The sequence below is a fragment of the Castor canadensis genome, chromosome 12 (genome assembly GCF_047511655.1).
Source record: "Castor canadensis chromosome 12, mCasCan1.hap1v2, whole genome shotgun sequence".
In the NCBI taxonomy this organism is placed as follows: domain Eukaryota; kingdom Metazoa; phylum Chordata; class Mammalia; order Rodentia; family Castoridae; genus Castor; species Castor canadensis.
In genome coordinates, this window is record NC_133397.1 from 107,348,808 (window position 1) to 107,372,055 (window position 23,248).

General features: G+C 45.6%; 1 long non-coding RNA gene across 4 annotated transcripts in view; it reads left to right on the forward strand.

The window, feature by feature from the left end:
- Positions 1-22,730, forward strand: part of LOC141414912 (uncharacterized) — a 66,048-nt gene extending 43,318 nt beyond the window's left edge. For 2 of the 4 annotated variants that reach the window (XR_012439896.1, XR_012439897.1), the window contains exon 6: positions 19,677-22,730. This is a non-coding gene — a long non-coding RNA (uncharacterized lncRNA). Of the gene's footprint in view, positions 1-5; positions 3,401-19,676 lie in introns of those variants that run through there. The other 2 variants (XR_012439892.1, XR_012439894.1) reach the window with 1 other exon arrangement.
- The last annotated feature ends 518 nt before the right edge of the window (positions 22,731-23,248 follow it).

The following is a 23,248-nucleotide window of genomic DNA, read 5'->3' on the forward strand; positions in this document are numbered from 1 at the left end:
TTCAGGTGTGCACCACCAAAACTACTTCAGCCTGCAAAGAACTCTGTTCCAGTAAGTCCCAGGAGAGAATGTATTTTATAATATCCCTTTGGAACTTATCATTAAAGATAGCAAAGACTAGAAGTCAAGTCATTTAGTCAGTCAACAAACCCTGTGATTAGCTGCATAGGCCCTTCATGCCTGACAGAGCCGAGGCAGCAGGAGGCATGGGATGTCTTCTCCTGAAGAAATTTGCAGTCTCAGAAAAGCAAACAAATCTGGAAGACACTGAGGACCAAAGTCAACCAAGCAGTGTGCTCCTGGAGTCCCTTTGGTGACTATGTGACTCTCATAGTCACAGCATCTCTCATGCCTACTGGTCTCCCAGGTAATGCCTACCTTTCTCTTGCTCAGCCCTCACCTTTGCCCTCACTTGCTCTTTCCCAGAAAGCACAAGCCCTCTCACCCGGTGTTCTGAACAGACCTGGGCATGTCAGCCTGTTATCTTTGGGCTCCCCTGAATGAACACTTCAGACTCTTTGTGGACACAGGCCTCATTTTGTGCTTACCATAGTGTGTCACTCACATCGGCTGCCAACTGCTTGTTTGGAGTGTTTATTTGTGATGAAAGAACAAAGAGAATGTGTGAATAGGTGTTATGAAGGTCTCCCTTTGTCAGAAAGAACCCTGGAGGCCTATCTGGGTAATAAAAATAAAGTCATAGGAGTTAAAGTAGGGAGAAAGAAAAGAGAAAGGGAGAATTCAGAGCTAAGTCAAACAGGAACCAGGCAAAAGGAAAACCTATATTCTAAAATGACCTCTCACTTCCAGGGAGCATCGATGTCAGATTCCCTGTTGGAAGGATGCCAGGTTCTTGAACACGTGTTTCTTGCCCTCCCATGGCAGACCAGGCCCTCTGGCCCAGGCCCTGGCAGCCTCACTTGTGAGGGATAAAGGTGGAGAGATGCCTACCTCTCCCTTCCTAGCAGGAGTGGTCCCCATCCTCACTCTATGGTCTGCTTGGTCAGGCTGCCCTGCCTTTTTCTGCAGCTCTGTGTGTTTGAGGAGCAGAGATGAAAAGATCAGCCTGGATAGGGCAGAAAGCAGACCCTAGCTCTCCTCTCCCCTGCCCAGGAAAGTGCCAGAGAAGAGGAGGGGTTTTGAAAATAGCCCAACAGCAGAAAACAGACACTTGGCAGAGGGCAGGTGCAGAGGATGGGTCAGGGGACATGGAGAAGAGTTGAAGATGAGCCTGAGACAGGAAAGAACAAACCAAGGAGAAAGAGGAAACTCTGAAACACTGGATTGCTCCAGGACATAGTCTGGAGTGCCAGTGGAAAAGCTGGGCAGGGTGAGGACCCCAGGAGAAAGAGAGGGGCTTGCTGGGGTCTACCAATGCCCATGGTCCTGACCTACACTGGGAGGTTAAAAGTGATGAAGACAAATGAGGTGGTCCTCACCAGCACCTCTTTCTGGCCTCTCGGTACTGGACAGATACCATCTATTCTGTTATCACACTTCGGGGAACCTGGGAATGTGTCTACTTTTCAGTTAACAACAGGCAATTCCTGGATTGGGGGTTATCTATGTTTTGGCTAGATCACTGAAATATGGAGTGTTATTGCTGGAGAGAATGGAGTGGGGCCTGTATAAGGACAGGAAGCGCCCCAGGAAGAAGCAGAGGTAGAGCGTGACACCATGTCTGAGCGTGGGACCTGGATTACTCCAACCTTCTGACTTGGCTCCTGCTGTGTGCCCATCACCCACCACGCTCTCCGCTCTTCAGGGACTCTCCCATGGAGCTCATGGGTGCCCTTTACCTGTGTTGTGCTTCTTCACCCATTTGTTTTGGTTTTTTTTTTTTTTTTTTTTTGGCAGCACTGGGGTTTGAACTCAGGGCTTCATGCTTGTTAGGCAGTGTTCTACCACTCGAAGAAATAAAATCCAGGTGAAATGTCTTCAGTTTTCCTTTTCATTAAACCTCTGTTCCTTGGATCAAACACAGCAGACCCTGAGACCCTGGAGAGAGTCATAATTGAATTCTACATGGTAGGCGAGCAGTTCTTAATGAGATCTGTGGTTTGGAGGCCAGGGCCTGGGGTTCAGTGCTTGAGAGCAAGGGGAGAGGCGTGAGCTTCCAGGGAAAACACTCACACGTGAAAAATGAACTTGGCAGCAGAGCCACAGAGAGTTCTGGGAATCATCACATTCCCCTCCACATAAGAGATGAAAAGTCAATCCACTGATGGGTTGAAAGCAGGAATGTGGGGTAATTTGCAAAATCTCAGAAGCAAGGAAGCTATAAACCTGAGAGTTTTTATCCAGAGTTGCAACATGATTCTGACTCAGCTTCTTGCTAGTGTGGATTTGCAACTGCCTGTAATTAATTTTGTTTTTGGTTTACCCTGGGGAATTGGAGGGCTTGGAGACCTTCTGCCAGAACAACTAGGTTATGTTGACTTAATGCCAGGAAAAAAATATAATGAGTAAAAACACCACCACCCAAACACCAAGGGGCCACACTTGTACTATTTGAGAGAACATTTTCCTCTAGGACAACTCGACAGCCTGTGAAGAAGGCCATGTCAGTCTCTCCAGGACCAAGAAGCTCCCGGGGGTTCCCAGGCCCTCAGGCTGCTCAGTTACCTCCCTGCCAGCCAGTTGTATGCAGTCAGTTACCAGGGGAGTATGCCACAGAATGTAGATGGACCACTGCTTTTCACATTGGAGAAATGGTGGAAAGTACAGAGACAATTAGACCTTCCCTCTTTATTCATTGCTTAAAGATATGTAAATTGGCTGATCAGTAGCTTTCTTCAAGCTTAAATGTTGAGCTGCATAATAATCATTTCTGAATGTGCCTGTTCTCCTGCTCCTATGGAGAGCTCACGTGCAGGGTAGAGTGAGCCCAGGCCTTTCCATTGCCCGTTCACTTCATAGTGTTCAACCTTGCATGTCTGAACCTCTGTCATCAAAGATACCTCAGGGTTAGCTAGGTTAAGTTCTTCAGTAGTTGCTCTGGGCTTTCTGTACAGTCTGTAATTCAGTCCTTTATCATAGGGAACTTATCATAAATGACTAGTGTTATTAAAATTATATAAGTGAGATAGATGAAACACAGGCAGACTAATTGCCTAAGATCACACTCTTGAAGACAGTGGAACCAGGATTTGAGTCCTAGTCTGGCCATTCTTGAATCCCATGCCTGTGTCCTTTGTACTTCTCTTCTCTCCCCTAAACTGAGGTCACTGTACCTCTCTGCCTCCAACAGATCACCCATCAATAAATGTGTATTGAGCACTGCTGTGACATAGATAATAGTCTAGCTCAGGGATTGTCAAATATTTTGGGCTAAATATTTTGGGCTTTACAGCCTATGGTCAGTCCCAATGACTGACGTCTGCCATTGTAGTTCAAAAAAAGAGGAAGGAAAAACAACAACAACAAAAAGCCATAGGTTGAATGAGTGTGGTTGTGTTCCAAGAAATTAAAGCATTTGTGGGCTGGATTTGGCTCACAAGCTCTACCCCTGCTCTAGGCACTAGGGTTTATAAAAGTGAAAAAATCATTAAAAAAAAATCCAAATGTCTGACTTTGTGGAATGCACGTTCTAGAAAGTAGAAAAAATTGCATCCCTGAGCTATTTACTATGTAAAAAAGATCTCAGAATCTTGGGGTTGGTGAAGCCTAGGGGTGATCTACTTAGTACTCTCTCCACCCCTCCCACATGTGACATGATCCAGTGTCAGCGAAGCTCTCCACCCCTGCCACAGAGAGCCTGTCCTTGTCACCTAGACCTTCCCTATGTTCTCCCTGTCCATTGGATCCACTTGTCCTAACTGTGTCCCAGGGCCTCAGAATCACTTGTGGGACTTGTTCAGAGGTTCTGGTTCAATAGGTGTAGGATGAGGCCCAAAATTTCCTACTCCTAGCAAGTTCTTCTCCTGGTCCCAGGACCGCACTTTGTGAACCAGTGTTCTCTGGCAATGAGGAGTCTTAAGAATTCATCTTACTCTGTTCTTCAGATATCCGATCATTGCTCTCATGTTTCCCCAAGTCTTCTCCAGGCAAAACCTGGGCCCTTTCCCAGCTCTGCTTGTGAAACATACCACGCTCTGAACCGCACTGGAGCAGAAGCACTAGGGTCCAGTGCCAGCAGCCACCACAGTGGTCACTGCAGTCTACACAACACCATTTCTCTGGGCCACAGGGTGAGATGCAGTCTAACACTGAGACTGTAGATAGGGCACTGTTAGAGTTGGGAGGATGGGCTCCAGTACTCTTTCCACATGTGAACTCTAACGCGCCATTTCCCCTTCCCAGCTCTTAGTTCTCTCATCTGTAATGTGCAATTGGCAGAAGTCTTTCTGGCTGTGGCAATTCTGATATTCTTTAGATTCTGGGGCTAAACTTGGGGGACATTTCCATGGTCATTCTCCTTCCCAGGAGTCTGCAAGATTCAAGATTTGTCCCACACCCCACTGTGTACTTTTTTTTTAGATGTACTAGGGTTCAAACCCCAGGGCCTCATGCTTGCTAGGCAGGTGCTTTTCCACTCAAGCCACTCTGCCATCCCTTTGTGTGTGTGTGTGTGTGTGTGTTGGGTATTTCTGAGGTAGTGTCTCACAATTTGCCTGGGTTGGCTTCAAACTGTAATCCTCCTGATCTCGGCCTCCTGAGTAACTAGGATTAGAGGTGTGAGCCGCTGGTGAAAGCCCTGGCTGTGCACTTTTCTTTTCTCCCAAGGGTTGTTTTGTATTCCTTGCATTGTGGTCCAGTCTGATGTGTAACATTTGACCTCCCTGGCTTATGTCAGTTAAACTCCTCTCCTTTTCTCCAGACCTGTGAGCAGAATGTTGATTGGAGACCTCAGACCAGCTGTTTGCAAACCCTTACTAGTAAGCCAAACTTGACCTTGGGAGATAACACCGAGGCTTTGAGGACTTCTGCAGGAACCAACATCTGGGCAGCCCCAGGACCATTTAAAATGGCTTAAAGTTCTCTTTCTACTCTGAGGTCCAGGCCTCAGCCACAAAGGAAGAGAGTTTTGGTTCCTGGTACCTGGACCCTGGAAAGTTAAACTATCATCTATCCTTTTGTCTGATGGAGAGCATCAGCAGCTCCTCGGTTTAAATAACAATCACAAAAAAATGCCATCCAAGACTCCTAGCAAAGATTTCTTTAGCCTAGTTGCAGGGCATCCAGATTCAAGGCAGTATTGTGAAGTCAGTTTGTTCTCCTTCCTGTGAAAAGCTGCTGGTGATAATTTGCATAAAGAGAATGAATCCGGTGTGGAGAGTTTGACAAACAGGGCTGTTAGGCGCCATCCGTCATCTATCCTCAAGCAGGAAGCTACGAGCAACCAAGTTAGGGTTGGTGCAAGAAGTTGAGGGTTCTTTGGAAACTTAACCTGGGGAAAAGGAGAAGGCTTAGGTCAATGGCAGCTTTGCTTTGGTTCAGTTTGTGGAACAGTTATTTCTTCTTTCTAAGCCAGCTGTAATTGTTTCCAGAAGACGCAGTAAATCTTAGGGAAGAATTTGTGGTCTTGAGTCAGAGCAGCAGGGTTTCTATCTTGGCCCTGCTGTTTTCTCACTGTGTGCCTTTGGTCAGGTTTTTTCAATCTCACATCTTGATTGCTTGGGAGTTTTTATTCCTATGCAAATGAGAATGTTAACATCTATCTACCTGGCACTGAGGGTGAGGGAGTTCATGTACACGACAGCACTCAGCATATTGATGTTAACATTGTCTACACTAATTGTTCCAAAATATCAGCTCGATTGCTCAACGTGTGTAATAAGCCTCCAATAAGTGTAATATGATTAAGTTAGACAATGCGGGTGACACGTTCTAATTATAATTAATAGCTATTAATTATCTATTAATAGCTGAAAAGAATCGACAAATGTTGGTTTTCTTCATTCAGAAGCCCTTTCTCTCTCTGGATAACCTACTAGTGTTTCTATAAATCTAGAATTCAAGAACACATGTAAAATTTAAAATTCTATGGCAAATGTTCATGTGGAGAGAATCTTAGCCGGTGTTGGCCTAGTCTGATGCACCGGGAAAGAAGTCATGGTCAAGGTCATGGCTTAATGGCAGAGAGGGATGGGACTCGGTCCACTGGAACCCCCAGTGATGTTTTCACTGCGGCCTTGAGCGCTGCCTCACCTGAGCTCTTGGATCAGGCTCCTGAAACCAATCAGGCTGTCACAGTGACCTTCACACTGAGGGTAGAGACTGGAGCCAGACAGAGATGGGAGGGAGCTGGAGGAGGATGGGGAGTAATTGAAGGAAGTGGAAAGGTGGATCTGTAGACCCTTCTCAACTCAGCCCCATCCCATACCTCTTCCTCGGTCCGTACTCCTCCCATTGTAGCTGCTTAAAAGTGCTCATACCTGATGTGACTCCTCACTCTTTCAAACCATAAACTTTTCCTTCATACAGGAACTGAGCCCCATGCCATTGCCAGAAAGCCATGAAACCATGGATGGCCATGAAACTCTTGTTAGCTCTGCTATTTTTGTACCTTTGCTGTTAAAATTTTGATTGTATCCTGGTCAGGTCTTCCCCTACCCCGCTCAGGTAGTCACCTGCCCTGGGAAATCCATTTGTACTCAGGGACTTTTGCAGTGGCATTTTCTAGTTCTTGCAGTTTCCTAATCCCCCGCCTCCCACCCCTACCCCAACCTCTGAACATTCCCACTGAGCTGGGATTTCACCACCACTAAAGCCGAGTCTTTGACTTTTGACTCTCTAGTGGGCAGTATTTATTTTCTTCTCTCTACTTCTTTCCCAATTTACTGTCTAACCCTATCTCTCTTTTCCAACGCAATGGTCCTTAAGGGTGACAACTTGTTTTGTTTGCTTTGGGGCCCCAGCTGGCTCATTGCCTAGTACAGCAGCTGGCACACAGCAAGAGCTTGTGTGAATAAATTTCTGAAATCTCTCTCTTCCCAGATTTCACTTCCTTGCCAGGCTGCTCTAGACAGGCCAGAGACAGAGCCACATAACCTGAGAGAGAAGCTAGGGAGACACAGAAAGAGGTGGCTCCATCTGAGCGTTAGTTTTTTTTGATGCTGAAATCAATGACTCCGTATAAGTTGCTGTTGGAGAAGGAACTTGCTTCAATCTAATAAGCAGCTTTGCAAGAGTTTTGTTTTTCTTTACTTTCTTTCTTTTTTTTTTTTTTTGTAGGGCTAGGGTTTGAACTCAGGGCCTCATGCTTGCTAGGCAGGTATACTACCACTTAAGCCACTCTACTAGTCCTGTTTTATGTTGGGTATTTTTGAGATAGTCTCGTGGACTATCTGCCAGGACTGGCTTCAAACCACGATCCTCCTGATCTCTGCCTCCTGAGTAGTTGGGATTTCAGGCAGGAGCCACCAGTGCCTGGCTTAAAATTTATTGAGAGTCTTTCACGTGAGAAGCCCTGTGCAGAGAGCTCAGATTGCAAAAAGAATGAATCACATCCCTGTCCTAAGAATATCTGACAACTGTCCTCTCAAACAAATGCATCAGTCCCGAGACAGTGGAGTGCATGTCAAAGACATGCAGAAGGTAGGGTGGGGACACCACCATGGGCACTAGCCTCGCCCCAGCTGAGCTGTGGGAGAGAGAAGCACTTTGGAAGTTGAGGGTCAAATAGCCAGGGCCAAGGCCTGGGAAGAAGGCCACAGCAGCAGGTGTGTGCGGAGCTGTCAGCTTGTCGAATTGCCAGAGAGGGAAATAAGAGGTAGGAGGCAGACTGGAGGAGGCTCAGGGGGGACAGGGCAGACCCTGGAGAGCTGGGCACCTACTGAACAGCACTGTGCACCCTATAAAAAAATATTTTATGGGTATTTTCGGATAAAATCAATGCATGCATACAGTGGAAAAGAAAAGAGGGAGGGAGGGAGAAAGAGGAAGGAAGAAAGGAAGGAAGGAAGGAATTTCAAATAAAAAACTATTAAAAAATCTAAATTTTTCTCTCCTTGTTACCCCCTTGTTCCTGATTTTTCTTTACAAAGGAATTACAAAGACCTTCTAAGTCATCTTTCTAGGAAAGAAAGATATATCGTAGAATATTTGAATATTTTTATGTGTATATATAGTTTTCCTTTTTGCTATGCTGGGGATTGAATCCAAGGCCTCACAGATGCTATTCTGAGCTACACTCCCAGTTCTGTGTATAGATAGATCGATAGACAGGTAGATAGATTTGTTCACACCAATGATCCTCTGCAATGTTTACTGTTCTTCCCCTTGTGCTGAAGGATTTTTTTTTCTGTCTTATGAATTAGAAGTCTCTTAAAAGCAGAATATACACATGTATGACAACTGGTTTTAACAGTTGCGGAACTCTCCATGGTGGTTGTACAATAATTTATTTAAATTCTCCCTATAAGACTGAGGATGTGGTTCAAGTGCTAAGGCAAGCCCTGAATTCAATCCCCAGAACCAAAATTCTCCCCTGTTGCTGGATGTTCAGGCTGTTTTCAGGTTCTATTATAAGCATTGCTACAAAAAAACACTTGGGTGCACGTGTTCATTTAACAAATGTTTATTGAGCAGCTGTGTAACGGGCACATTTCTAGAAACCTAGAATACAGTGGTGACATTTACTACATATACCGTTCTTTTGTGAGGATATCAGTAAACAGAAGGAGAATTTCTGCACTAAAGGAAATGTGTATTTTTAGTGTTGATATTTTCAAAATCCTCGCCAAGATGGCCACAAGAAAATAAGCATAGGGAAGTATAAAGAATTAGATAAAGGGCTTGCTTCCTAGCAAGCATAAGGCCCTGAGTTCAAACAACCTTAGTAACACCACACAAAAAAAAAGTACATGCAGGCTGGGGATGGGTGGCTCACACCCATAATCCCAGCTACTTGGGAGGGTGAGATCCACATGATTGGGATTCAAGGCCTACCTGGACAAATAGTTCTTGAGAACCCATCTCCAAAATAACCAGAACAAAATGGACTGGAGGTGTGGCTCAAGTGGTAGAGCACCTGCTTTGCAAGCGTGAAGCCCTGAGTTCAAACTCCACTCCCACCCTCACCCTCCCACTCCCCCACCCCCCAAAAAAGAGCCCAGGGCTCACAGGGTGGAGGGTGTAACTCAATAGTAGAATGCTCACTTGTCATGCACTAGGCCATAGGTTCAATCCCCAGGTCTGAAAAAGAAAAGTATGCAAATAGTTAGTTTCTCCGTTCTTGCCAACCCTGGGTACTAGTCAAGGCTTAAACCTTTTGCCAATCTGATAGGCAAAAAACAGTCTTCCATTATTGCTTTGACTTGCTTAAATAAGAGTGAGATTGGGTGTTTTCCTTGCTGACTACTTGTATTTCTTTTCTGTGACCTGTGTGTTCCTGTTATTAAACACTTTTCCTACTGACTTATTGACTTCCTACATATTTTTACTTGCTCCTCATAAATTAAGGTCCTTTGCCATATGTTGCAATATGTTTTTTGGGTAATCTTTTGATTCTGCTTTGCTTATAGTATTTTTTCGCAATGCATTTTGGTGGAGAAAATACTGAAGTTGAGTCTTGAAGGATGATAAATTAGCAGCTCTCATCTAGTGCTCGAAGCACTCACTATATATTAATTCATTTTATTTTTCTGGCAACCCTGAGAGGGAAAACTGTTATTATCTCAATGTTAAGAGGAGAAACAAAAGCTCGGCATAGTGGTACACACCTGTAATCCCAGCACGGGAGACTGAAGCAGAAGGATTCTACATTAAGAAATAAAGAGAAACAAGAATGGACAGTTAAGTAACTTGTTCAGTTTCCTAGAGTTGGTGAAGGGCACAGATAAAAATCAACATGCTGGGCGTGCCAGTGCCTCACGCCTGTAATCCTAGCTACTCAGGAGGCAGAGATCAGGAGAATCAAAGTTCAAAGCCAGCCCCAGGCAAATAGTTCAGGAGATCCTATCTTGAAAAAAACCCATCACAAAAACATGGCTGGTGCCTGCCTAGCAAGCATGAGGCCCTGAGTTCAAGCCCCAGTAGCACCAAAAAAAAAAAAAAAAACAAAAATCAAAACTATGAGGGGTGATTTGCAGGGTAGTCTGGGGATGGTAATGGAAGTACAAAACAATGCAAAATATTAGAAGAATATAAAGACATTCAGTACATTTGGCATAAAGATAGGGCTGCTTCTGGGGAGAGAAGGGAGATGAAGCTAGCAGGCCATGGGGCAGTGGCTCCTGCCTTGGTAAGAGAGGTGTGAGCTGTGTCCCTTTAACTGGGGGTAGGTAGTTTCCTCAAACTCAGGGTCCACATCTAGAGCTCATATTACTTAGCATCCTGCAGATTACATCCAGGAAGTCAGAAGAAAATGGAAATAAGTGTTATTGTTTCTGTACATGAGGCATATTACAGGGTTTATCTCATGACTCAATAATCTTTTCTGGATTCACCAGGTCTTTTATGCAAGGTCCATGCTCCATCTTGTGAGGATGAACTCTGCCTAGTGGGTCATTGGCAGCTATCCCAACATAGAAAGGCACATTTAAGGATAGTCTTTTCTGCTTCTTGGCACAGATTCTGAGAGGATACCATTCCCCAGGTAACCATAACTGTGAAGACAAGTTAGCTGCCCAAAGGTCATGTAAAGCCTCCATGGACAGAGCCCTACTTGTTATTAACGTATTGGTGCCCTTCCTACATGGAGGTGACGCTAGGCCCCATGTGAAGGACAAAAGATTTTCGAATGACCAAATGGGCATCCGATTCCTTTCCAGGGGTCTGCTGCCAAGTTGGCAATACACAGAAGCTTTGCTGTAGCTTCTCATTGCTGAGGCAGGAACTGTAAGAAGATTGGCTTCAGAATTGCTGTGCTGAGAAGGTCCAAGATGGGGAACCCAATATTGCTGTATCATCTGGTCCAGGGATGGCAGAATCCCATGGCTCCCTATTCTGTGCCTGTGGCAGGCATTGTTAATCAATCATGCATGCTTGCCTGATGAACCCAGATGTAGCCTCAGGCTCTTTCTCAAAATGGCGGCCCAGGTAGCATTCTTGGCTAATTGTGCTTGGCTGTCTTTAAAATTTATTGTTGTGCTGGGTAGTGGGTACATTGTGGCATTTACGAAAGTTCTTACAATATATCATACTTTAATTCCTCCCCTCCTGCACTTGGCTCTTTAAATGAAATGTGCTTGTCTTCCCAACCTAATGGTAAAATAAGCAACACTGGAGAGAGAAAACATGAGTTGAAATTCTGACTGAATGATCTATCAAGAGCCTCTCAAAGTCTGTTTCTGCCATCTTTTCATTCCTCAACGAGGGTTTGGGAAGGTCAAACGGGGCAGCATGCCTTGGAAAATTCCCAGTTCCAGTGTCAAATCTGAGATGTCCCTTAGGTACTCTGGACTGCTTCTAGTTTCCTTCCAGGAAAAATTAGGGGAAAGACTAGGACTGGGCTGTTTGCCCATCTCTCATTCATTTATTCATTCAATGACTTTTTCCTAAGTGTTGGTTTGTCCTGGGCAGGTACTGTTCTATGCTCCAGAGCAAAGCCCAGCCTTCTATCGTGGGACCCTACATTTCCAGCAGGGAGATCCACAGGAAACTGTCAAACTCACTTAATATTACACTACAAGTCATGAAATACCAGCTGGTGGATGTGCCCTGGAGAAAAATGAAAATGGTGGCAGAAGAGAGAGCACCTGGGCAGATTCCAGGGTGATTCTGAGGTGAGAAGGGGACTGAGTGTCTGGAGAAAGTGGAGGCTTGGTGTCAGTCCTGTGACACAGGAGAACTCCTGGGAATCCTAAGAAGATGGTGCTGACTGCCATCTTGACGCTACCCTCTCCTTCTGAGATAGCCTCATGTGTCTGTAGCAACAGTGTATGGCTTCCTAGCTGGGCCTGGGGCTTCCCTGTTGAGCCCATTTCCTTCTAGGCTGTTCTTTGGGATGGGTTGGGGTAGTCTACCTGGCCTCCACCTATATAGCAAGGGATGTCACTCATGGCTGTTGGGCAGGCAGACAGAATGGCTCCTGGGCTGCTCCAGGATGTGACTGGTGGTCCGTGCTAGGTACCTGGGAATGGGTAGTTGGAAGGGGAGCTTGAAGAGCCAGAGGAAATAAGGGGGAGCACCCGGAGACCAAGCAGGAGGTCACGAGTGAATGAGAATGGATGTTCAAATCAGGTGTGGCAAATGGAAGACAGACAATGGGGACAGGTGAAAGGCTGTGGGATACGGGAACACCTTGCACTGTAGGAGGCAGGAGTGTGGCATAGCTGACTGTTGGCAGGCAGGGATGTGGGCCTGAGCTGCCCAGGATTTGAAGGTGATGAAGTAGGCAGGCATTCACCCAAAACAGCCAGGAAAGAAGAGGGACCAGCATGGACACACACACCAGCTAGCTGCCCAGATCACTCACAATGGCAAGAAATGTCTCCTCACCGTAACATTACTATTTGGGCAGGGTCTATCAGGGTGGCAATGAGGATGAAGGAGTCCAGACTATTGTCTTCCTTCAGAATGACTTTGGATGACCTCACATGACCAGATCACACTGAGAGGCACCTCAAGAGCACAGCCAGCACCCACGCTTATCATAAAGATGTCTAGGTTTGAGACGTGGTCACTTCAAGTGAAGGCTGGATCCTGTGCAAGAAAGGCTCTCTGCTGCTTTGACATGCTGAAGGATCAAGGCTTCTATCATCAAGAAAATGCTTCTGAAATTCAAGCCTCATGTGACCTCTGCCCTCACGGTAATGTTCTCCCATCATTGGCTTGATTTACAAATTTAGAGGATGCTTTGCCTACTGGAAAGGGCTACAGCTGAGCTGATGTTTCTTCAGGAATTGCATTGGAAAGTGGACTCTAGTCTCTAGCCTGGACTAGCCAGTTACATGCAGAATTTAGAATAAAGATGCAGTGGACACTTGGATCCTTGACGCTTATTTGGAAACAGGGTCTTTGCAGATACAATCAGTTGAGATGAAGGCATCCTGTACTAGGTGGGCCCTTAATCCATAGACTGGTGTCCTTACAAGAAAACAAGAGAGGGGACATTGGGAGAATTATGGATGGTTACAACTACAAGCCAAGGGATGCCAAGGAGTTCTGGGAGCTTGTCAAATCTGCAAAAAGGCAAGGAGGACTCCTCCCTGCGTCCTTTGGAAGGATGCTATACACTTCTAACCTTAGAACTGTGAGAAGATGGACTTCTGTTGTGTTAGCCATCCAGTTTGGGAAAATTTATGCCACGTCCCTGGGAACCTCATACACAAGGAAAAAATACATACTTACATGCATTAATTCAGTCATCTTTCTAGTTCTTTCTGGTTTTCACTATGTTCCTCCTCCTGGGAAGCATCATTGTGTGGAAGGAAAAGAGCCACATGGACTGCATTGGGTCCCATCTCTGCAACTTCCCTGATCTGGGGGTTGGCCAAGTCCCTCTGAACCTTCGTTTCTTCTTCTATCTGGGGTGAATGGAGGAGTGAACAAAACGCCATGACACCATAGTCACACTCTAGTATAGGCCAGCAAGGTACTGATCCTTCGCAAATGCCAGCTACTGTTCCTCTTGGTGCCCTGGGGCTCCCTGTAACTGGCCCGAGTGTCACAGTGGTCATTAAGGGATCCCAGTGCACTGTCTTCTTCAGACACTATGCTCTATGTCAGCAAGATGTTTTTGCCCCCTCCCTCCCACTTACCATCTACACACACTTTTCCAAGCTAGCAACATTTTCATGTAGCAAGAGTTGAGAAGTCACAGAGGAGGGGATGGAGGGCAGGAGAACCTTGCTGTGGAGAGAATAGAGCTGTGCAGCTGTTTTGCAAGCTCAAGGGGTCACCACTCAGGAGGTATTCTATATAAATGGCTTCCCCTGAGCTGGGTATTATGGTGACCCTGGGATGGTCTTGAAACAATGGAGATGTGAGCAATGGAGAGGAGAGAAAGCTGCTTCTTTTGATAATTGAGTTATCCAATGGTTTGTGACGGAAGAAAGGTGCGTTGGGAAGTAGGGACTTTGGGGTAAAGGAGGGCTTGGAAGCTGAATCCATTTAAGTTAAAAACAAAACAAAACAAAACAAAAAACAACAAAACGTTGCAGGGGAAGAGGTAGGAAAGATCCCACTGGATCCTAAAAACGGGGTGGGGAGGGAGAGGGGCCATTGCCTGTTCTCATTTTAAGGAACCTCTCAACCTTCAGGGGGTGACAAGAGACCTTCAAAAATGGACTGAATGTCCTCTCTGTGGTAGGCCAGTTCCAGGAAGCCATCACAAAGTCCTCAGAGGGGAACACCAGTCAAGACAAGAGGAATGGCAGGAGGGCAGAAAAGTACCACCAAGATGGTAAAACCACAAATGGCACTGGGTCCTCTAACTGGTGAGGGAGCCCTGCAAAGCTGGAGACCAGAGGCCTGAGGCCATCACAGGAGGCCAGGAAGGGATGAAAGGCAAATGTAGGAGCCTGTTTGACCCAGGAACCAGGAAGGAAGGGAAACCAGCTTCACCAAAGGCAAATGCATGTAAAGTAGCTCGTGATATTTACTGAGCACTTGTCACCTACTGAGGACCATTCTCAGCAACATGCTTGTTATCTTATTCAGTTTTGATACCAGCTCTGTGAGGTGTTTAAGATGATACCCATTCTACAGAAAAGAATTGAGGCTCAGGTGGTTTTAAGCAACTTGCCCAGGGCTTCTTCCCTAATAAATAGCATAGCCAGGGCTCAATTTTCTATTATGAAAATTGAATGAATAAAAGAATGACAAACCGATCTGTTTTCCTCCTGAGATATTCTAATTAGTAACAGATCCTCAGTCATGCTTACTAGGGTTCATCATAGCATTTGATGAAAGCTATCTACAAAGCTTTGTAGAAGTGCAGAACTGAAGGTGCACCAATGGGCCATGGGTGGGAGTTGTGAGGTCACTAAGTCCATAAGAAGGGTTTCAGTGGCATTTTCTATTTTTGCCCCTATGTTGGTCAATGTTGTGAAGATTTTATTTTGTTATGTTTTTATCTCTGAATTGATAAACACATGCATGTCAAACTTGAAGATGACCCAAGCAAAACTGAAGTATGGAATATTATAATCAGAAGTCCCAGTAACAGACAAAGAAACTGAGATGAACAGGGTGAGATTTAACAAAGATAAAGGCAAAATCCTGTCCCTGAGTCTCAGAAAAGTTCTACCCTGTAATGCCCTGGGGGAATCTGCAGAAGCTTGGGTGAAGATCTTAGGATGGAAGATGACTCCAAGTTCAACCTGAGCTGCCAGGAGAGGACCGCTGCCTAAGATGCAAAGGTGACAAATGCACACTGGCCAGAGCAAGGGGGTCTCATAGTATTTCATACTGGTTGTAGCCCATTTGGAGTGGGTTGGGTTTTAAGCACCCCACTTAAGGACACTGAGCATGCCCAAAGAAGGGCATTTAGGGAAAACTCTACGAACCATTTTTCATTCAGAAGGTAGGAAGGTATGAGCAATGCTTGCCTTAGAGGACTGAAGTCTCAGGGGGAAAGGAAGAACTGCGTACAATAATTAAAGAACTCATCCAAATAACTCCCCAAAGTTTAAGTAAGTCAACGGGGTAAAAATTATAGGATGTTAGACCCTCCTGATGTAAAGGCTTATCAAGAGGATTTTGTTCTCAAAACATAAGTTACTAATTTCTTCTGCACTTGGTTTTTCTCTTCTGTAAAGGAGAACTACTAATAGTAACTTCACAGGAATAAAAAGAACTAGAAATAATGCCTGTAAGCTGCATAGCCCATGACCTTACACATAGGAACCACTTAAAATATTAGTATTTATTTTACTTTATGATAACTTAAAAAATACATAGAGCTGGAGTGGTGACTCATGTCTACTTGGGAGACAGTGGTGATCAGGAGGATTACAGTTCAAAGCCGTCCCTGAGGGTTGGGGAAAGTTCGTGAGACTCCATCTCAATTAATAAAAGGAATGCACGATGGCACATGCCTGTCATCTGAGCAACGGGGGAGCATCACAGTACCAGCAGGCCAAGGTATAAATGTGAGACCTTGGACTGGTGGAGTGGCTCAAGTGGTAGAGTGCCTGCCTGGCAAGCATGATGCCCTGAGTTCAAAACCTAGTATCACCAAAAAAAAAAAAACCAAAACCAAAACCAACCATAAGGCCAGGTGCCAGTGGCTCACACCTGTAATCCTAGCTACTCAGGAGGCAGAGATTAGGAGGATTGCAAATCGAAGCCAGCCTTGGCAAATAGTTTGAGAGACCCTATCTCGAAAAACCCTTCACAAAAAAGGACTGGTGGAGTGGCTCAAGGTGTAGGCCCTGAGTTCAAACCCTAGGACCAGTCCCCACTCCAAATACGTAGAGATGGGTAATGGTGCAATAGATTGCTTTTGAAAGGCAGTGGGCAAACCTCCTAACACCTCCTAGGTGTTTGCAAAGGTGGTGTGGAAGGGATGTCATCACTGGGTGGAGGACTAAAGTTGATGGTCTCCAGTGTCTCAACCATTGAACGATCTTGCATATCTACTTCCCATCGTCAAAGGCAAAAACTTGCAGAGTTCTCCTTACCATTGCCAGGGACTCAAAAGCCACACTCCAAAATGTGGCTTCTTTCCACATTGTCACACTGGTCCCATTGAAGGGCCTTGTAGGTGTGAGGTAGGCTACAGGGAATGTACCTGAACCAGGTCATGGGGAACAGGCGGCCTCCTCACAGATCATCTTGGGGAACAAGTGATCTTAGCTCCACCCAGAACTGCCCCTCAGGTGTCCCTTCTAAAATAGCATTTTCATCTGGACCCGAACTGGGGCATATGCACAAGAGCCCCTAATTAAGAATAAGGACCATATCTCCTTGAATTCACATGCAATCAACCTGTCAATCACCAAAAGCCACTCCTAAGTACCATGCAAACTGCCCCTGCAACCTGCTTACCCCTCGTGCAGCTCTTATGCCTCCTTGCTCAGAACCCAGCCCACCACTTTCTTGGGGAGTGTACTTTCCTGCTATCGCTCACTCTCAATACAACTCTGTCGCTGCATTGCAATCTGTGTGGCTCTGCTCAATTCTTTATTTGAGATGCCAAGGACCTGAGATCTTCTTAACCAGGGTCTTCGGAAACCATCTGGTGGGAACAGGTGAATACTTGCATCTCTGTCTGCAGTCCTCCTCTTCCAGTGTCTTTTTATGGAATCACTCCCCCTTGACCTGAGTTCATATGATTGGGCTGAATCTAATGGCACAGAAACCAAGTGTGGCTGGTGTTTTCCCATCTCCTGGTTGTGAAGATTTGTGCAGGCACACGAATGTGACCCAAACCAGTCAATAAGACCATAGAAGCTGGACATCAGTGACTCACATCTGTAATCCTAGCTACTTGGGAGGAAGAGATCAGGAAGATCACAGTTTGAAGTCAGCCGGGGCAAATAGTATGAGGGATCCTATCTCAAAAACCCAACCAAAAAGGCTGGCAGAATGGTAGAGCACCTACCTAGCAAGCATGAAGCCCTGAGTTCAAACGCCAGTACCACCAAAAAAAAAAAAAGAATTATCCTATGAATATTCACAGAAATTTACTAAGATATCTGTACAAGAAGTAAATTGGAAGCTTGGTGCTGGTGGCTTACATCTGTAATCCTAACTACTTGGGAGGCCGCGATTGGGAGGCTCATGGTTCAAGGTCATCCCTTGGCAGGGAGTTCACAAGACACCATCTCAACCAATGGCTAGGAATTCTGGCACATTACCGTCATCCCGACAATGGGGGGAAGTTAATTGAAGAGATTTTATAATGGGGAAGGGACAAACTGTCCATCCTTATGGAACTGGTTAAGGGAATTATGGTACATTCAAATGATGGGCTCTGTGAAATCAGATGCTTTTTAAAAATGAGATAGATTTATATGTGTGATCTACAAAGAGCTCCAGATTTTATTAACATGTGAAAACAATACTCCTACCCAGTGCGTGACTGGTGGGCACCATTCACATTGTGCACTGGTTTTGTTGTTGATGTGGACAGTACTAGGGTTTGAACTCAGGGCCTTGTGCTTGCTAGGCAGGTGCTCTACCACTGAGCCACCCCCTACCCCTAACCCCACCCCCACCACGTTGTGTACAGTTGAGTACAGTGTGATCCACGTTCAAGTTATGCAATCCTGAGGCTATTTTAGTGTACTAAAAATGTTTACGACAATGGATGTGTAAGCACCACACAAATTTACCCCCTGGGAGCAAAGTGAAAGAAACTTTGAACATGATGACTTTGAGTGGGTAGGTGAGGGGTAAATAGGGTGATGGGGACTTTCACTTTTCATTTTGTACTTTTTGTAGATACGTTATCTAATCAAGTGCTTGTATTCTTTAAATACCGTTACAGACAGTATCTGGGGTGGGGGTATAGGTAATGTTTGTGTTTGTTTTATTCTTTTTTTTGGCACTACTGGAGTTTGAACTCAGGGCCTCACACTTGCTAGGCAGGCGCTCTACCACTTGAGCCACTCCACCAGGCCTTTGTTTAATTCTTTATACTTTCCCATGTTGTTTTTAAAATGATAATATGTGGCTTAGATGGATAGATAGATAGATGATAGATAGATAGATAGATAGATAGATAGATAGATAGATAGAAAGATAGATAGATAAACAGATAGCTATGGGTAGATAGAAAGAGAAAACACTAAGCTTCACCATACACCAAACATAATTTCAAAAGGTTGTTCAAGTACCATTATATACTTCTCTCAGAGTGCACTGCTTCCTCTTAAGGCATACCTGTTTCTGTGGCCCTGGCATCCTTGGATGAGCACATATTTTTTGTCCCCAGTGCAGTCCATGGGATGTAAGGCTAGGGTGGCAGGTGGTGGCTGCTCCTGCCACCCCTTGGGCAGCCCACGCCATCAGACTCCTCCATGTGCTTCCCTTCCTGCACTGCCAGCTCTCAGGGCTCATTTGGAAGAAGAGGGAGACGAGTCAGCAGATCTGCCTGAGGAGCAGTTGGCTTGACACCAATGATGCTTGGCCTGACTTCCACCAGCCCCGTTCAGCAGCACCTGGGAAGATGGGGTCAGAGCCATTTCCTGGGTCTAGAAATGAGCTCATCTCCTTTGGCTGCCCTGGGGAGGCAGATGGCCTGGCCAAGGCAGAGAGCTCTGGGGACTGTGACATGGCCTCATACCAGCCCCATGAGCAGTGGTGAAGGCACTGGGTAAAGTCTGGGGAGCCCCGAGTCTCCCATCCGACACCCCTGCAGGCAGGGGCAGATTCTGATCCATTCCCTCTTCCATCTTGGGGGCAATAACTTCTTCTTCAGTATTTTTCAAGCATTCTCTCTGCCTCTTCTTGGCCAGGGTCCACAACTTTCAAAAGCCAAAAGACTAAGAGAATAAACCAGTAATTCAAGTAAATTGGTGAAGTTGGAGATGCCCTCCTGCCATTCTCTTTTTAGCATCTCCTTTTGGTGAGTCAGACCAAAAGACTCCTGCCTCGGACCCCTGGCACACATGCTCTCGCCCCTGTCTAACAAGTCTAGTCTGCCTCCCAGCTCCTATGAATAGACCAAAGAACTGACTGGAAGGAAAACGCTTTTCCTGCTGGGGATCCCACATCTCTGTTGGGCTTGGTGCTCCTGCTGATTTTTCAAAGCCTTAGCTTAGAGGAGCTTGAGGGTCCCCATGACATTTTTACCGCCCTCCATGTTTCACTTGCCTTAAACTTGAACTGCTCTTTTGCAGAAGCAGAGAAGTGCTCCTCATTGTCGTTTGAGGCAAAAGCTCCAAAGACATCAAACTAAGGAATCCCCCTGGCTTCAACAAACAATGAAAAAACAGAAGTTTCTTTACCACCTCCACACAGGTGTCCCCACTGGAAAAAGACCGCAGGTGCTGGGGTGACCAGGCATGTGAAAGGAGGATGACCTTACTGACTGACAGGTGTCCTGCTAGACACCACAGGACTTTGATAATATATCTGTTTCTTAACAGTTCTGAGTGGTGAATATTTTGACCTTTTTTCATAGAATGGGAACTAAAGCTTGGACGCTATCAGTGATTTTCTGCGTGACACAGCTAAATAGAACCTGGGTCCGTCTCCTGCAAAACCCCAGCTGCTTCTCTCTGGGTGAATGAGGGAACCTCACAGTCAACAGAAGCAGACATCTCCTGAGTTAGTGAATTAACAGAGCAACTGTTGAGATGGACCCAACTTGTCACCTGCCCCCCGCCCCATGCTAAGTGAGTGTGATCCAGCCTCACGGTTGGCTTGACAATGTTGGCTCTGTGCCAAGGAGGTGAAGAGATTGCTAGTCTCTATCTGTGGCAAATATAGTCTCTACCCTGATCTTAATTCCCATGAAACTATCTTGTAGGATTGAAAGAAAACCCAAAAGGAGCTACAAAAACAGCTCCAAGCCTTTCCCATGTGGGTAGACCTAACTGGTGGAAGACAGTTGTCCTTCCAGGGTTCATGGACCCTGGTGTTCAGGCCTTTCTCTTCATGTGATAACATGGCTGTGAACTGTGCAGGGGCGATCAACCCCCTGGGATACATTTATCCGGGTAATGACAGCAGCTGTCCTGTTTAGAGAAGTCTCTTGCAGGACTGGCTTTGGGCCCTGTGGTTACCATGATGAGGCTAGAATGGAGTCTCCTGGGCCCCAGTCCCAGCCCAAGCATTATAAAAGTCAATTTTCAAATAGAGGCAACTCAATTATTCATATACTAATGGTTCATTTATAGATCCTCTTCCTTCTTTGTGCCCTTTTGCTCTCCCTATCTTTGCCAGCTGCCTTTTGGCTCTCCTAAATATACCCACCAGAGGAGAAATAGGCAGAGGACGAAAGACTAATCAGTGTTTAAGAAGCAGGTTGGGTGGAGGGTGGACTTTCCATATTCTTTCTAACCCCATTTTCACTTAACATATCCAGTAGACATTTGCCTTGAGTTCTTAGGGGTCACCTGATTTGCTAAGTCTGATTAGGGAAAAAGATAGACTAAAATCCACACACCCAGAGCCAGCAGGGGCCCAGGCAGAGACTCACTGGGCTGAGAAGGCAGCCATGCCTGGCCCCATCCCTTCCTGTAAGCCAAGGACTCCTGTTATTTTTCTGCAATATTTTTTTCTCTCTCTTCCTACAATCTTTAAAGGATTGTCGTTCACGGTGGATGGCAGAAATTGGGTTTTGAGATAAACAGCACACTCAGGATTTTCCTCTCTTAAATGGTTGGCATTTTATATTCCCAACCCAAGTAAGTTAGCAAATAAAATATGAAAACTATTTTAAAAATACAAGTCACATACCATAGCAGTAGCGCGCGCACACACACACACACACACACACACACACACACAGTGACTTCCCTTTATGTTATTATTTGCAATAAAGCTAACCTTGATACCCAAGTGTCAGATGCAATGCTCAGTGTTTATGAGCTGTCTTATTTCATCTTGACAGCTCAGAGAGGCAGAAAGGGGGAATATGATGTAGGGAAGTAGAATGACTGCTCCTGGTGGCTCAGTATGGGCTGAATATGTTGTCCAAATCCCAGACTCCGCGGGCCCTGGTCCACCACACTGATCCCCCTCTCCTCCAGTATCTACACAGTTCACCACCAAAACTGCCATCACCACCGCAAATAAAACCCTAGCAGCAGATTGGGAGTCCCCATTCCCCTTTCTTCCTGTCCTCTTTTCTCCATAACATCTTTGGATCCCCAGATTTCTAGCCCAAGGCTACCTCTGCTGCATACTGGGGACACCACGGGTTTCTTGGATTGTTTTTTGTCCACATTGTTACGCCTTATATGGTTATTGATCTATATCTGTGCATTCCCTTAATCTCTTCGGAGAAAGAACCACAGAGGAAGGGACTCTGTCATGCTTCATGTGTATTTTAATTTGTCACTGTCCTAGCCTGATACTTGGAACACACGAAGCCTCTAATGCCTATTTTCTGATTATTTAGTTAACTGCTTTGGGGTGGGAATCACATGGCGAATACCTCATTGTGTCTCTAATGGTGCCTAACGCTGTGCAGGACATACCCCACAGCAGGCACTCAGGACAATTTTTGTTGATTGTTTTGGTGTCTGAGCACCTGGAAGGATGGGTTCTACAGTTGCTGAGAATCTAGTATGCACTCTGTGTTTACTGCCTAAGTCAAACTCACATTCACACTAGGAAAGAGATGCTATCTCTACTTTTTATGCAGCCCCAAATGATGCAGACAGTGAATGCTGCAACTGGGGTTCCATATGCAACAGGGTGAGGAGCCTCCAGGTTTGGGACAAAGATCACTCTTGGGGACACTGAGGGGAAGTCTTGTGGTGGGAAAGCAAGGGTCTAGTCAGATAGGCCAGGACCTAGGAATAACTGAGAGTGAGGACTGGGTGTCCCAGTCTGCAGCCCCCAGCAACAGTTTTGCCCATGAGGTATTTCTGTTCCCAGACCTCAGGCCTAGTTCTGCCACCAGGACCCACCCTTGTGAAGCCGTTGCCTTGGGACAAATGACAATAACCCTTTCCTCTAGCCTGTTATTTTCCAGTTGTTGGTGAACTTGCAGGTTCCGGTTGGCTACACCTGCAATAGACTGTGGGAACTCAGGGGTACAGGCAAGAGACAAAGGGATCAGAAGACTTGACAAAGAAAACATTCCTTTCCACGGGACAGTGCCCAGCAAGCTGGCTTGAAAACATTTGTTGAGTGTGATGTTTTAGCCCCGGGCACAAGAGAGTTTTTATTTAATGACCCAAGCATTGTATGCACATATGAATAATAAAAAAAAAAAAGAGAGAGAGAGAGTTTTTATTTAAACCTTTTTTTTTTCATTTTTCTTTTATTATTCATATGTGCATACAAGGCTTGGTTCATTTCTCCCCCCTGCCCCCACCCCCTCCCTTACCACCCACTCCACCCCCTCCCGCTCCCCCCCCTCAATACCCAGCAGAAACTATTTTGCCCTTACCTCTAATTTTGTTGTAGAGAGAGTATAAGCAATAATAGGAAGGAACAAGGGGTTTTGCTGGTTGAGATAAGGATAGCTATACAGGGCATTGACTCACATTGATTTCCTGTGCGTGGGTGTTACCTTCTAGGTTAATTCTTTTTGATCTAACCTTTTCTCTAGTTCCTGGTCCCCTTTTCCTATTGGCCTCAGTTGCTTTAAGGTATCTGCTTTAGTTTCTCTGCGTTAAGGGCAACAAATGCTAGCTAATTTTTTAGGTGTCTTACCTATCCTCACCCCTCCCTTGTGTGCTCTCGCTTTTATCATGTGCTCATAGTCCAATCCCCTTGTTGTGTTTGCCCTTGA